This window comes from Danio rerio, chromosome 20 (genome assembly GCF_052040795.2).
Source record: "Danio rerio strain M-AB ecotype USA chromosome 20, GRCz13ab, whole genome shotgun sequence".
Taxonomy (NCBI): Eukaryota; Metazoa; Chordata; class Actinopteri; order Cypriniformes; family Danionidae; genus Danio; species Danio rerio.
This window is the reverse complement of record NC_141040.1, coordinates 3,837,501-3,854,078: the sequence shown is the minus strand read 5'-3', so window position 1 is coordinate 3,854,078 and position 16,578 is coordinate 3,837,501. Positions and strand designations below refer to the sequence as shown.

At 38.7% G+C, this 16,578-nt stretch overlaps 1 protein-coding gene across 1 annotated transcript in view; it reads right to left on the bottom strand.

The window, feature by feature from the left end:
• Positions 1-16,578, bottom strand: part of LOC101885478 (exostosin-1) — a 440,935-nt gene that overhangs the window by 86,695 nt on the left and 337,662 nt on the right. The window lies entirely within an intron of this gene.

Here is a 16,578-nt window from a genome sequence, read left to right as displayed (position 1 = left end):
CTAAATGCTTGTTTTGTTTAACGTTACAGTTTATATATCTGACGGTTTGTATTAAATGACAAAATTGTATTACAAATAGTATATAAATATGAACATATTCATACATTTTAATACAAGAAATGCTGCTGTGAAGAAATATAAAACTGTGTATGGAAAGCACCGTCAATGCACTGTGATGCACCGAAATATCGAATTGAACCGAATCGATGGCATGATAATCGTAACCGAACCGAACCGTGAGACTAGTGTAGGTTCACAGCTCTAGATTTAACCCACTTCACAGTTCACTCATTACTGTCCGGCTAGTTTTTTGTTCAATCAACGCTAAAAAGGCAATAATGGTCCAGCATTCCTGACCATTACCACCAATAAAGCCTAGAAAAACAGGCATCAGTATGCTGTAAACCGATAGGATCAAATATTCCTTCCCAGTTATCAAAGAAATGATTCATTATTCATTATAGTTTTCATTATAGTTTTGTAACTATTAAATTTCATTATAGTTTTGTAACTATCATTATAGTTTCATTATAGTTTTTTTTCATTATAGTTTTGTAACTATTAAATTATTTTCAATTCAAAATTGCAATATATACATCAGTGTTAAACCTTTGGCTGGTGGAAAAACATATTTCTGCAATTGTGTACCTGTGTCTACACTTTTGCCATGGACTCTTTTGGTTTTAACAAACTCATCCTTCAGGTTTTTCCAAACCTTTTAACAAAAACTTTCTTCTTTCCCACAACTGTTGCAATTTCTAGCCAAGAATTATTGATCATCTGGTTATCTCTATGATCAGGGATCATAAAGATGTCTGTACTGCACACTGTTCACTTGAGTCTCATTAAAAACTCGCACCTAGCCGAAATTAGACCCCCTCTAAAACCAGCCTGGTCGAATAGCTAAAACCAGCCAACCAGCCTAGGCTGGTTTAAGCAGTTTTTTTCAGTAGGGTATTGAGAAACAGCCATTGTTTACCATTTAGTGGTGGTCTAACCCCCATGGAAATGAGCTTACCAAACGGTGTAGTCACCCATGGGTTCCTGTAGAGAGCGCTCCCGAACTTCTAGAGAGAAAGCCGGTTTTTCTTGTTGACACAGTCAGTGAATGTTCCTGAACATGCACGCGGTCGAGCTTTGAGTTGATATAAACCAGTGAATTGTGCTGTTTATTTTAATTTAGTTAATTAAGTTATTCCTTGAAAGAACATCACTTGAAACATCGACTGAACTACACTTTTGATCTATTTAATCTTTCTCTGGTGAGTGAGCAATGGTTAGCTAGTAACTTTTGTTAATCATTAACTGGAGCGAAGCAGAAGTTTTTGATTTAAATGAATGCAATCTTCTTCAAAAAAACAATCGGGGAGAATTTGATGATTTAGTAGTTAAATCATTATTGGTATAAGAGTTATGAGACATTTTGTTGTTGTTATGATTGTTTGATTTGCTGCTATTGTGATTGCATGTGTTAAAAGCTAGCAATGATTAGTTTAAGCTATGTGCTTTTTGTATGCTGTGTGTAGCTATATACTAATCAGGGCTCAACGATAAGGACTGCCCGATGGCCCAGGGCCAGCATGTGAGACAGTAGACAGGATCATTACTGGCCCGATTGGGTTTAATTTGCCTGCAATTATTTGTCAGTTGCATGCGAATACACTCTTAGAATCGAGAAACAGTTTGGGTTTTTAGGCCTTCAAATGCTACCTTCTCTGTTATGTCGTAAGCACTATATTGCTTTTCGGTTCCTTTTATCTGATTGGATGTTGTGAGCATGTTATTTTTCTCTATACAAACCAGTACAGCAAAGAGACGGCAACATCAAATGATGATGCTAAAAGAAAACGTTTGTTTTTAAATTCTTGGAAGCAGACATTGCGAGGGTACACCACGACTAAAAAAAAATGAAGTGATGTTTTATACAGTTTGCCATCAGTTTGCCAGTTCAGCCACTTTTGTTTTGCAATAAAATACCTGCACATTTTCCATACCGCTACACTGAAAAAAGTTTATTTTACAACTTAATTTGTTTGTTTAAATTCAACACAAATAAATTGTTTACAACCACTTAATGTAAAAAAAATGAGTAAATCCAAGGAATCATCTTTGAATAATTTTTTTCAGTGTACTTTTGTTTGCATAACACTTTGAACACTTTCATTATACATTAATTAAAATTTTTTAATATATAAGTTTTAGATTCACAAACATTATTTTAAAGTTGTGGCTAAGAAATAGCAATTCACTTTTTTTTTTGTGGGGTCAGTGAAAATATTGGCAGGGCAAGTAAAAAACTGAACCACCAGTCCATTCGGGTCAGTAGAAAAAATCCTTAGTGTTGAACCCTGCTAATGTGTAAATATTCATATAAAGAAGGACTAATATAATTCAATTGAGTGTGTGCATTCATACGTTCATTTTCTTGTCGGCTTAGTCCCTTTATTAATCCTGGGTCACCACAGCGTAATGAACCGCCAACTTATCCAGCACATTTTTACGCAGTGGATGCCCTTCCATCTGCAACCCATCTCAAGGAAATCAATTGAGTGTATAATTGGGTAATTTGATCCAACCTTAAAAAATTTAGAACAAAAAGAGATGTTATATAGAAAATAAAATAAGGAACCACTGTGTAATGCTATCAATAGTCATATTGTTGTGTTATGTAATGCAATTCATTTTGAAACATGTTTCAAAAATAATTGATTTCAATTGATTGTAATTGGTTACACTACATTAAGAACTGAACATTTGTTTGTTTTTTTCTACACTAGATTGGTTTTTGCTGTTGAGATATCCAATGGAACTAAAGATGGCAAGCCCAGCCCTGTATGTGTAACGGTCATGAAAATGGTGTGGCCAGCCGCGAGATCTGTTACAGTTACGTTTACGCCAACCGAAAAGAAGATTCATCTATTTCTTCGGTACCGGTAGGAATATTTCATTTATTCAGCGCACCTACATCCAAGAAGCAGAAGCATTCGCGTGAAATCCAGGCTGTGTTTTGGAACCTGACTGTTTGGTTCGTATACCGCACTGAGAAACTGATATCAAACTCTGACTCAATTAAGTTCTGGAGCATCCCTCTGAACAAAAGCAAATTGACCAAACGAGTGTATTTACTTTACATTGTGTCATTTTATTTAATTTGGATACTTTTCATGTTCATTTCTTTTCTTTTATTTCCTCATTGGAGTACTCTGTTGATGTTTAGATTGTTTATTGTGAGTTTTCTGCAGTAAATCAGTTACTTGTTCAACTCCCTCATCCTTCATAAGGCTACCCCTGTGGAACCTAGATATATTGTGGTACTCATAGTGCTGGTCCAAATCTAAAAGTGCTAGATTTGCATTTCACAGCTGAAACTGTTTATCAATCTGGACACTGATTACAATGGCACAGTTGCAGCGCAATACACGCTATTCAAGCACCCAACTCTCACAAATTAATTGTGGCATATTGTACAGAACATTTAGCTGTAGTCTTTACCAGTGTTGATTATTTTCATGTCTTGCTTTGTCTTTTTGATTTTGGACAACTCTTTGTTTTGTGATTGTTTGCTGTGTGCCTCAATCTCTGCCTGTCTGTTGAATTTAAATTTTTATTACACTTTATATTGTTGTTTGCACTTGTTTTGACCTCTGTCTATTGACCATTTTCTTCAAATATTGCTTCAAGTTATGTTTAATTGGTTTTCGTTACGAGTAATTAGCTAGAGCACCCACCAGAATCACTGGAGCCCACTCCAGTTATATGAACACTCCATCAACCATTCATCTGGACTACACCTCCCATCATGCTTTGCATTTCACAGCTGAAACTGTTTATCAATGTGGACACTGATTACTCTGACACAGCTGCAGCGCAATACATGCTATTCAAGCACCCCACTCTCACACCTTCATTATGGGATATTGTACTGTGCATTTAGCTGTAGTCTTTGCCAGTGTTGCTTATTTTCATGCTTTGCCCTGCCTTTTTGATTCTGGACTACTCTTTGTTTTGTGGTTGGTTGCTGTCAGCCTCAACCTTTGTCTGTCTGTTGAATTTCCATTTTTATTACACTTTACATTATTGTTTGCACTTGTTTTGACCTCTGTCTGTTGACCATTCTCTTCAAATATTGCTTCAAGTTATGTTTAATTGGTTTTCGTTATGAGTAATTAGCTAGAGCACCCACCAGAATCACTAGAGCCCACTCCAGCTATATGAACACTCCATTAGTCATTCACCTGGACTACACCTCCCGTCATGTTTTGCATTTCACAGCTAAAACTGTTTACCATTCTGAACACTGATTACATTGACAAAGTTGCAGCACACTATTTAAGCACCACACTCCCACACTTTCATTATGGGATATTGTACTGTGCATTTAGCTGTAGTCTTTATCAGTGTTGCTTATTTTCATGCTTTGCCCTGCCTTTTTGATTCTGGACTACTCTTTGTTTTGTGGTTGGTTGCTGTCAGCCTCAACCTTTGTCTGTCTGTTGAATTTTGTTTTTTATTACAGTTTACATTATTGTTTGCACTTGTTTTGACCTCTGTCTGTTGACCATTCTCTTCAAATATTGCTTCAAGTTATGTTTAATTGGTTTTCGTTACGAGTAGTTAGCTAGAGCACCCACCAGAATCACTGGAGACTACTCCAGCTGTATGGACACTCCATCAACCATTCATCTGGACTACACCTCCCATCATGCTTTGCATTTCACAGCTGAAACTGTTTATCAATGTGGACACTGATTACTCTGACACAGCTGCAGCGCAATACATGCTATTCAAGCACCCTACTCTCACACCTTCATTATGGGATATTGTACTGTGCATTTAGCTGTAGTCTTTGCCAGTGTTGCTTACTTTCATGCTTTGCCCTGCCTTTTTGATTCTGGACTACTCTTTGTTTTGTGGTTGGCTGCTGTCAGCCTCAACCTCTGTCTGTCTGTTGAATTTTCTTTTTTTATTACAGTTTACATTATTGTTTGAACTTGTTTTGACCTCTGTCTGTTGACAATTCTCTTTAAATAATGCTGCAAATTCTGTTTAACTGGTTTCCATTATAAGTCATTACCTAGAGCACCCACCAGAATCACTAGAGCCCACTCCAGCTATATGAACACTTCATCAACTATTCATCTGGACTACACCTCCCATTATGCTTTGCATTTTACAGCTGAAACTGTTTATCAGAGCCCACTTCATCTATATGAACACTCCATCAGCCATTCATCTGGACTACACCTCCCATCTTGCTTTGCATTCCACAGCTGAAACTGTTTATCAATCTGGACACTGATTATACTCGCACAGTTGCAGCACAATACACACTATTTAAGCACCACACTCACACACCTTCATTGTGTGATATTGTACTGTGCATTTAGCTGTAGTCTTTGCCACTGTTGGTTATTTTCATACTTTGCCCTGCCTTTTTTGATTTGGGACTACTCTTTGTTTTGTGTTTGTTCGATGCATGCCTTTACCTCTGTCGGTCTGTTGAATTTCCTTTTTTTTAAATTATACTTTACATTATTGTTTGCACTTGTTTTGACCTGTCTGTTGACCATTCTCTTCAATTAATATGTTTAATTGGTTTCCGTTATGAGTCATTAGCAAGAGCACCCACCAGAATCACTAGAACCCTCTCCAGCTATATGAACACTCCGTCAACCATTCATCTGGACTACACCTCCCATCATACTTTGCATTTCACAGCTGAAACTGTTTATCAATCTGAACACTGCTTACGCTGACACAGTTGCAGCACAATACATGCTATTTAAGCACTGCACTCCTACACTTTCATTGTGGGATATTGTACTGTGCATTTAGCTGTAGTCTTTGCCAGTGTTGATTATTTTTATGTTTTGCCCTGCATTTTTGATTCTGGACTACTCTTTGTTTTTTTTTTTTTGTTTTTTTTTTATTGTTTGCTGCCTGCCTCGACATCTGTCTGTCTATTGGAATAACTTTTTTTAGGATGACTCTTTACATAGTTATTTGCACTTGTTTTGATCTCTGCCTCTTGGTCATTTTCTTCAAATAATGCTGCAAATATAACTCCTACACTTCCAGCTTTGGCACTGACAACTGTAAAGTATATATGTGAATATCTAATTAAACTGTACAGCCTCCTATTGCTTTGATATTTGAATGACAGTGGAACATTCTTTCACACTTATTTTAAACATCACACTTATTTTAAACAAAACGAAACAAATGTTGGCACTTTTTCTTTGCAATTTATATTTTATAGGCACTTTACACTGCAATTTTTGCCCTTTTACAAGGTCCAGGTAAAAATGATTATTTTTAAATTAGTCATAAAGTAAATTAAAAGTAAGTATAGTAAGGTGATAAAGTAAAATTATGTATAATAATAAAAATAACGTATAATCTTTAGGTCAGTATTTTCAAATCTATTTAATGGGTCCCACTTTACACCTTTATCCTATAAACAACAAGTTATATATACGTTAATAAATAACACAACATTTAGCTCTCTGTTAGCACAATAACACATAGCACTGGGAGCAATTTACAACTATAACATGAAGCTACAGAGGCCTGTAAATCTATTTCTTTCCCCCAGCCGAGAGCGTCTTAGCAGGAGAGTGGGAAAGAGGCAGAATGCGAATGAATATGCGGCTCTATTTCTCATTCTCTGCTCAAAGCGCAGCATAAAGGGCACATGAAGGAAAGTAAAGGCCTGTGACAAATGCGGTGACTGCAAGGGCGGCGCTATGCATTTTTTATTAGCTGTTAATCCATTCCTTGTGTAACTCAATATAAATCAAATTACCGGCCTACCATGCTGTCAGTGACTACAGTAATTAGATGGAAAAGTGGCTTGTAGAGGCGCCACATTCTTTTAAAGCGAAGAAGAGAAGAAAAAAAAAAACATCAAAGAGTGACATTGCATTTACGTTTGTGCTTTCTGCTCCTCTCTGGCAGGTGAACGCCGGCAACTCTATTGAACAGAGATGAGGTGGACATGCTTAAGTTTGCAATTACCAGATGAAAATGAAAATAGATCGTTTAGCTACACAGCAAAACATCCAGTGTTGAATTTGCAGTGTTTGCTAAACTCCAGTGTTGATTATAGTGTGCATTTAAACATTTCCAAACTTGCAGTGTCAAAAAATGCCTTAAAGATGGTGTTATATTCCAGTGCTCCACCATTAAACAGTAACGAAGAGGTTTTTTTTTGCAACATCCTCATTTATTTCCTTTTGTGTTGAATGTACAGTGTCCCCTAAACTCCAGTGTTGATTACAGTGTGCATTAAACATTTTCAACACTTGCGGTGTCAAAAAATGCCTAAAAGACGTTGTTGTTTTTCAGTGCTCCACTATTGAACATTAAAAGGAGTAATTTTTTTGCCACATCCTCAATTATTTCCTCTTGTGTTGAATGTACAGTGTTCCCCAAACTCCAGTGTTGATTACAGTGTGTATTTAAACATTTCCAAACTTGCAGTGTCAAAAAATGCCTTAAAGATGGTGTTATATTCCAGTGCTCCACCATTGAACAGTAACGAAGAGTTATTTTTTTTTTGCCACATCCTCAATTATTTCCTCTATTGTTGAATTTACAGTGTTCCCTAAACTCCAGTGTTGATTACAGTGTGCATTTAAACATTTTCAACACTTGCAGTGTCAAAAAATGCCTAAAAGACGGTGTTATATTCCAGTGCTCCATTATTGAACATTAACGAAGAGTTATTTTTTTTGCCACATCTTCAATTATTTCCTCTAGTGTTAAATTTATAGTGTTCCCTAAACTCCAGTGTTGATAACAGTGTGTATTTAAACATTTTCAACACTTGTGGTGTCAAATAATGTCTAAAAGATGGTGTTATATTCAAATGCTCCACTATTGAACATTAACAAAGAGTTATTTTTTTGCCACATCTTCAATTATTTCCTCTAGTGTTGAATTTACAGTGTTCCCCTAACTCCAGTGTTGATAATAGTGTTCGTTTAAACATTTTCAACACTTTGTGTACAAATATGTATCTTTTGGAAAGGTACTGCACCAGTGACAGCTCCTGTAGCTTTATTTCTGAGAGTGTGGGAAACATTACGCACCAGGCACGTGCACACATAGGGCTCAACCTGTGCAGTGCACATGCCCTTTTTAGTCTTGGATAGAAAGTGCCCTTCCAAAATGATCAAAAGTGCCCTCGCGACGCAACACACCCTCGGTCCCGCCCTTCAGTAGACGCGCGACAACACCGCTCTTGAGTACGCGCGCGACAACACAGCTGATCTGAACGTGCGCGACAACACCGCTCTTTAGTACGCGCGCGCGACAACACAGCTCTTTAGTACGCGCGCGACAACACAGCTCTTTAGTACGCGCGTGACAACACAGCTCTTTAGTACGCCCCCCCCCCCTTCAAAAAAATTTATCCTGCAAATACCCTTTGGACGGTCTCTGCACGAGCCTGTTACGCACTGCCGGAAAAGTGGCTAATCTGCTCAAAATAATGAAACGACTGAAAGGTCTGCGCACCAGTGATATTCAAGATGATTTTTTTATGTTTGAGAGTGTGTGGACTTTTCTCCAATCATTTTATTTTGTTGGGAGTTTTTTGGTCTATGCATCTATTGGACCATTTTTTATGGTTTTTTTGTAATTCATAAAAAGTCATGATTTCATTCGTATAAAAATGAAAAGTTTTTTTGTTTTTTTTGTTTTAAGAGGTGTACCAGGCACGTGCACACATAGGGCTCAACCTGTGCAGTGCACATGCCCTTTTTAGTCTTGGATAGAAAGTGCCCTTCCAAAATGATCATAAGTGCCCCCGCGACGCGGCACACCCTCGGTCCCGCTCTTCAGTAGGCGCGCGACAACACCGGTCTGAGTACGCGCACGACAACACCGCTCTTGAGTACGCGCGCGACAACACCGCTCTTGAGTACGCGCGCGACAACACCGCTCTTGAGTATGCGCGCGACAACACCGCTCTTGAGTACGCGTGCGACAACACCGCTCTTGAGTACGCGCGCGACAACACCGCTCTTGAGTACGCGCGCGACAACACCGCTCTTGAGTACGCGCGCGACAACATCGCTCTTGAGTACGCGCGCGACAACACCGCTCTTGAGTACGCGCGCGACAACACCGCTCTTGAGTACGCGCGCGACAACACCGCTCTTGAGTACGCGCGCGACAACACCGCTCTTGAGTACGCGCGCGACAACACCGCTCTTGAGTACGCGCGCGACAACACAGCTGATCAGAACGCGCGCGACAACACAGCTGATCAGAACGCGCGCGACAACACAGCTGATCAGAACGCGCGCGACAACACCGCTCTTCAAAAAATTTATCCTGCACATGCCCTTCGGACGGTCTCTGCACGGGCCTGAGGTGTACCCCCTAACCTCACCTCACCGCTATTTTATATTGGGTTCAAATCAGGTGATTGGCTGGGCCATTCTACAGCTTTATTTTCTTTCTCTGAAAGCATTTGAGAGTTTCCTTGCCTGTGTTTTGGATCATTGTCTTGCTGAAATGTCCACCCTGAATTCATCTTCATCCTCCTGATGAAGTAAATGTTGGACCGAAGCAGATATTTATTTATACTGAGAAAGAGCAGAGGGTTGCTGAAGAACTACTGAAAGTTTTCAGCTGCTGTCTGGGCTTTCACTGCCTTTCTACACCTCCCTTTCTTCATGTCTTTAATACTTATTTCCAGTGCTGTTTTTTTATTTCACATAACTTCATTTGTAAACCGATAAATATAGTTTTCTTTGCAAATATGGATTCTTTGTTTGATGCCAGCATCTGGTGAAATGTTCAAGTCAACAGCACCAGTAGAGTATGTTTTGTGAGAGAAACGGTGACACGTTCAGTACTTATTTCCCCCACCGTATCGGTGTAAAATATATATTTAACTACAAAACCATGTAGTTCAGAAGCTACCAGATGTCAAGAAGTCAAGCATTAATGCAGGAAAAATAGCCGAAGTCATTATATGAATATTTTCGAAAGCAAGTGTCTTGCTAACAAAGTCTAGCAGAAGCAAACAGTCTTGCTAACTATCCAAATGTTGACCCTCAGGTCTAGACAGGCTTCTTCAAGCAGAATGAGCCCTTAAATTCAACAATAAGGAGCCCTTTTACCTCTACTGCTGCATGTTGGAGCTTTCAGAGCTTTAGTCCGCATGTGATTCTTGAGCCTAAAAAAACAAACTGTTTACATGCACTGAGCCCGCAGAACAGCTAAGTTCAAAACAGGGTCTCTCTGCTTCTCTGGATAGGCTTATTAATACTTAATGTTCAGGCTTACCTGCGATTATTTATGCTGGCACTGAGTTAAATCTCACTCAGGGAGAAACGCATTGATTACCACCAGAAAAGAATTGAATAATGTCGCTTGGATGAAATGAGTGAAATAAAGCAGAAGGTGAAAGCTCCTGTCAGGGTGCACGAAGAGGGGAAGAAAAAAAAAACATTAGCCACATTCCCCCAGTGCAGCCGTCTCATACTTTACCAGCTGATTTATTATTCTCTGCGTGGTGTTTGTAGTGGGATAAAGCAGGGCTGGGTTATTACTGTACCCTTGGCATTCAGGACCATATTGTGTCCTTGGTAAACTGATTGAAAATACAATCATTAAAAAAGACAAAGAACTAAAGCATTGACGAGATAACGTGGGCAGATATTTCACCTTAAAAACACAGGGGTAGTGAGTTAAACACTAAAGGCAAGGCTTGTTTTGTGTGGTTCCTTGCAAAATATGCTGAGTTTTTTTTTTTTTTTAGGATTTTTAGTTGTGTTTTATATATTGGCATCACATAACCAGGCATACTGTAAACATGTTGGCTTACATATAATTCCTTTATGTTGTCCCAACACAAATCGATTAAACTAACTTAATTAACTTAACTTAACTTAAATTAACTTGCTTTAATACATTTACAGTAAAGTCAGAATTATTCGCCCCCCTTTGAATTTCGTTTTTAAATATTTCCCAAATGATGTTTAACAGAGCAGGGAAATTTTCACAGTATGTCTGAAAACATTTTTTTTTTCTTCTGGAGAAAGTCTTATTTGCTTTATTTCGACTAGAATAAAATTTATTAAGTTTTTAATTTTTTAAACACCATTTTAAGGACAAAATTAATAGCCCCTTTAGGCTAATTTTTTTTTTCCAATTGTCTAAAGAACAAACAGTCGTCATACAATAACTTGCCTAATTATCCTAGCCTGCCTAGTTAACCTAATTAATCTAGATAAGCCTTTAAATGTCACTTTAAGCTGTATAGAAGTGTCTTGAAAAATATTTAGTTAAATATAATTTACTGTCATGATGGCAAAGATAAAATCAGAGTTATTAGAGATGAGTTATTAAAACTGTAATGTTTAAAAAATATGTTGAAATCTGCTCTCCGTTAAACAGAATTTAGGGAAAAACAAACAGGGGAGCTAATAATTCAGGGGGGGCTAATCATTTTCACTTTAACTTTAAGTGGATTATAAAACAATTAAGTTGTCCCCCAAAAAACTTGTTTCAGCTCATTTTAAATAAGTAAGAAGCAGCAAAAGTCATTGTTTGAGTGTACTAATACATACTGGAACAGGATTAAGTTAACTGAAACTTTTGGTGTTTTAAACAAATCTCAAAATTAAAAAAACAAAACTTTTTATTATAGTTATATTTAAAGTAAATTTCTTAAATATATATTTGTGTGATACAAATCACACAAATTTCTTGTCGGTTTAGTCCCTTTATTAATTTGGGGTCGCCACAGCTGAATGAACCCCCAACTTATCATGCACTTTTTACGCAGCGGATGCCCTTTCAGCTGCAACCCATCGCTGGGAAACAAACATACACACCCATTTACAAACATACACTACGGACAATTTAGCTTGCCCATTTCACCTGTACCACATGTCTTTAGACTTGTGGAGGAAACTGGAGCACCTGGAGGAAATCCACGCGAATGTGGGGAGAACATGCAAACTCAACGAAGAAATGCCAACTGACCCAGTCGAGGCTCAAACCAGTGACCTTCTTGCTGTGAGGCAACAGCACTACCTACAAGCGCCATCGTGTCGCCCATAAATAAACATAATAATAAATATTAATAATATATATTATATTTAATTATAATTTAATTATATATATATATATATTTCTTTTTTTAAATATTTTCCAAATGATGTTTAACAGAGCAAGGAAATTTTCACAGTATGTCTGATAATATTTTTTCTTCTGGAGAAAGTCTTATTTATTTTATTTCGGCAAGAATAAAAGCAGATTTAATTTTTTTAACAACCATTTTAGGTTCAAAATTATCAGCCCCTTTAAGCTAAATATTTTTTCTCGATAGTCTACAGAACAAACCATCGTTATACAATAACTTGCCTAATTCCCCCAACCTGCCTAGTTAACCCAAATAACCTAGTTAAGCCTTTAAATGTTACTTCAAGCTATATAGAAGTGTCTTGAAATATATTCTAGTAAAATATTATTTACTGTCATCATGGCAAAGATAAAAAAAATCAGTTATTAGAAATGAGTTATTAAAACTATTATGTAAGAAATGTATTGAAAAAAAACTCTTTTAAACAGAAATTGGGGAAAAATAAACAGGGGGGCTAATAATTCTGATTTCAAAGGTATATATTTATTATTATTTTTTATTTAACGACACTATTGATTAGTTTTGGTCTTGGGCAGGGGTCACCAATCCTGGTTCTGGAGGGCCGGTGTCCCTGCAGGGTTTAGCTCCATCTAGCCTCAACACACCTGCCTGGATGTATCAAGTATACCTAGTAAGACCTTGATTGTCTTGTTCAGGTGTGTTTGATTAGGGTTGGAGCTAAAATCTGCAGGACACCGGCCCTCCAGGAACAAGTTTGGTGACCACTGGTCTAGGGTTTTGTCTAGGTGGTCATTTCCAGATTGATTAAGCATTAAAAAGACTACAACTACATTTTCTTTTCTTTTTTTTCAAATGTTTAGAGTAAAACTTCAGTCAGTTCAGTTGTATATGTATCTTAAAATAAATGGCAGAAAACAAATTAACTTTAAGAAACAAATATTGTAAGTGAACATCAAGACAACGTAAATTATGCCCACAAAAATGGTTAAGCAAAGAAAATATGACATTTTGAAGTCTCTGTCTTAGAATCATTTCTTTTTGACATCGACCAATTACGCTCAGGCAGAAATCAGGTGATCAGTAGAACATGACTAATTATGAGTTCACTCGGAGCTGGTGTAAAACTCTGACAGCTTTAGCTAATTCCATTGCACTGGTTAGGCCGTACCACCATGCAGCCAGCATAATCCATCCAGACAGTTTACAAGAGGTTTGACATGCTGAAACAGCTTTCCCTGTTTAAGGGTGTGTTATCTGAAACGTCTAATTGAGCAGCTGTCAGGGACCGCGGACTCGGGCCAAACTCTCTCCAACATAAACCCACACTGCTGTCTGCCGCATCACTGTCCTCCTGCTGCCGGCTTCAGGAACATCACAACACTTTCTACAAAAGCATGTCAGCCAAAGACAAAGAAACACACAACACGGGCTCATTGGAAATACGTGGTTAAGCCTACTATTGTGTGAAACTGTCAAAATGGACCTAAACATACATTTGACTGCAGTTACTTGGGATAATAGACACTGTGGGGCAGTATGACACTAAAAACTTTTGTACCTTTTTTTACATTAATAATATGTACAGGGACAAATTATTGACAAATAAAGGATATTTTCATGCAGTTCTTTGCTCAGCCCCAAATAAACACCTCAAAACAAGCGTTTTGTCTATGATTTGTAATTAGATACAGTTAACTCACCTATCTATCTCTGTATGGACAACCTTTCTTTGAGTTGGTTGCTCCAACAAGGAGACATCTGTGGTTAGAGTACCTTGAGAAGGTAGAGAAGTTAGGTTTACCTGCATAGTACTTCACTAGCTGGCCTCCGTTACACATGCCCCCTAAACCTCACTCCCATCCCGGACGAGCCCCCACATGTAACCCACCGTCTTACTTTACCAAGCCTGGTCTGAGCTGGGATCGAACCGGGAATTTTTTGTATGGGAGTTGTTTGCTCTAACAAGGAGGCTAAAGACCATGGCTAAAGACTTAGTGTCTTTTGCTAGAGCACCTTTAGAGGTCAGAGGAGTGAGGTTTACAAAACTTCACTAACTGGCCTCCATTACATTGCCCCCCACAGACCTCACTCCCATCCCGGACGAGCCCCCAAGTGTAACTCATCGTTCCTACTGCTCCAAACCTGCTCTGAGCTAGAATCAAACTGGCGATTCTTTGTTTGCAAGTTGGTTGCTCTAACAAGGAGGCTAAAGACCATGGCCTTTAGCTTCTGTTGCTAGAGCACCTTGAGAGGGTAAAGGAGTGAGGTTTACCTGCATAGCACTTTGCTAGCTGGCCTCTGTTACACCTGCCCCCCCGCAAACCTTATGCCCATCCCGGACGAGGCCCCACATGTATCCCACCGGTCTTAGTGCATCAAATCCGGTTTGAGCTGGGATTGAACCAGTAATTTTTTGCATGGGAGTTGGTTGCTTTAGCAAGGAGGCTAAAGACCATGGCCTCTAGCGTTTGTTGCTAGAGCACCTTTAGAGGTCAGACGAGTGAGGTTTACCTGCAAAACTTCACTAGCTGGCCTCCATTACACTCGCCCCCACAAACCTCACTCCCATGCCCGACGAGTCCCCATGTGTGACCCATCGGTCCTACTGCTCCAAACCCGGTCTGGGCTGGGATCAAACTGGCAATTCTTTGGGTGTTTGTTGGTTGCTCTAACAAGGAGGCTAAAGACCATGGCCTTTAGCATCTGTCGTTAGAGTACCTTGAGACAGTAGAGGAGAGAGATTTACCTGCAAAGCACTTCACTAGCTGGCCTCTGTTACACTCGCACCCCCAAACTTCACTCCCATCCCAGACGAGCCCCCACATGTAACCCACCAGTCTTACTGCACCAAACCCGGTCTGAGCAGGGATTGAACCTGGAATTTTTTGTATGGGAGTCGGTTGCTCTAACATGGAGGCTAAAGACCATGGCCTCTAGTGTGTCTGTTGCTAGAGCACCTTTAAAGGTCAGAGGAGTGAGGTTTACCTGCAAAACTTTACTAGCTGGCCTCCATTACACTCGCCCCCACAAACCTCACTCCCATCCCGGACGAGCCCCCATGTGTAACCCATCGGTCCTACTGCTCCAAACCCAGTCTGAGCTGGGATCAAACTGGCGATTCTTTGTGTGTCAAAACACACTTATAACTCATTAAGAGAATAAGCTCAACCCTGTTAGACTATGAGCCGCGGTGCAGAGCGTATTTTCCCATCCTTAAAATAACAAAAGGGGATTTGAACATGCCCTTAATGCTTTTGCGCCCTGGACTTTGCACCTAGATCATTAAAATAGAGCCCCGAATCTCAGGAATATTAAATTTACAAACAATATAGCAAAAATCAGACTCTTGTGCTTTAGGCTTGGATGATGGGTAAATATTTTACAATATATTACATTTGTTGATGTAAAAAAAAGAAACAATAAAGCTTGCAAAAATAATAAAAAGCAGTTTGCTCAAACACATTGAGAATTCTCTCTGACGCTTTTACCGTGGTCCTTGAGAGCGCAACAAAATAAACTAGTGTTTCATTTAGATATAGAAATGGAGAAAGGAAGTAATGACATTTTTATAAGGGAAAGTGTACTGCTATCAGATGTTAAGCTGACTGCAGCTTCAGGCGACGGCCGAGATAAAAATCAGCGTAGCCTAACCTCTAAAATGAAAACTCAGACACTTATATAACATATACTGTATAAACACACTGAGAAGCCAAACATAATTTTATCATGCAATATATATACTCGCATTTGTCCTGGTTTCCGAAATGGCACTTTATTAATAACCCTTGGGTGGAAAGTGAGTGGAATTTGCCATATCTAGCACAGAATCTATCCGTCTGTGTGTGGACTGCTGGCAGTGGGACTCTAAGCACTGCATGACATTGTGATGCTAAACAGTGCTGTAGTCTGTGATCAAACACTGCAGCCGGGCCGCTGTGCTGTAGAAGTCATTACGGCGCGGTCTGAGCCGGATCACCATCGCAGATATGCATCAGCGCACAGCTCCATCTCATCTGCCCCAACTCTGCCTGCTTATCAGCTAAAGCTAGCCTAGCTTATACGGCGCTCTAACACCAATTTATTCCAGCACACCAAATACCATTCCCCCTCTATCCTCTCACTTATTTTTAAACAAACCACAGGCAACAGCTATATCGAAGGCCGACTCGTATTATAGACCATGGCACACAACCAGAAGGGAATTGTGTCTTTTCTACAAGTACGGCGTTTCAAATTATGGGTCGCAATTCCACTTTGGGCAACTTCCATTTGAAACAACGTGCAACAATAAGGTTGTATACATACACATATATATATATGTGTGTATATATTTATATATATATATATATATATATATATATATATATATATATATATATATATATATATATATATATTTATATATATATATATATATATATATATATTTATATATATATATATATATATAT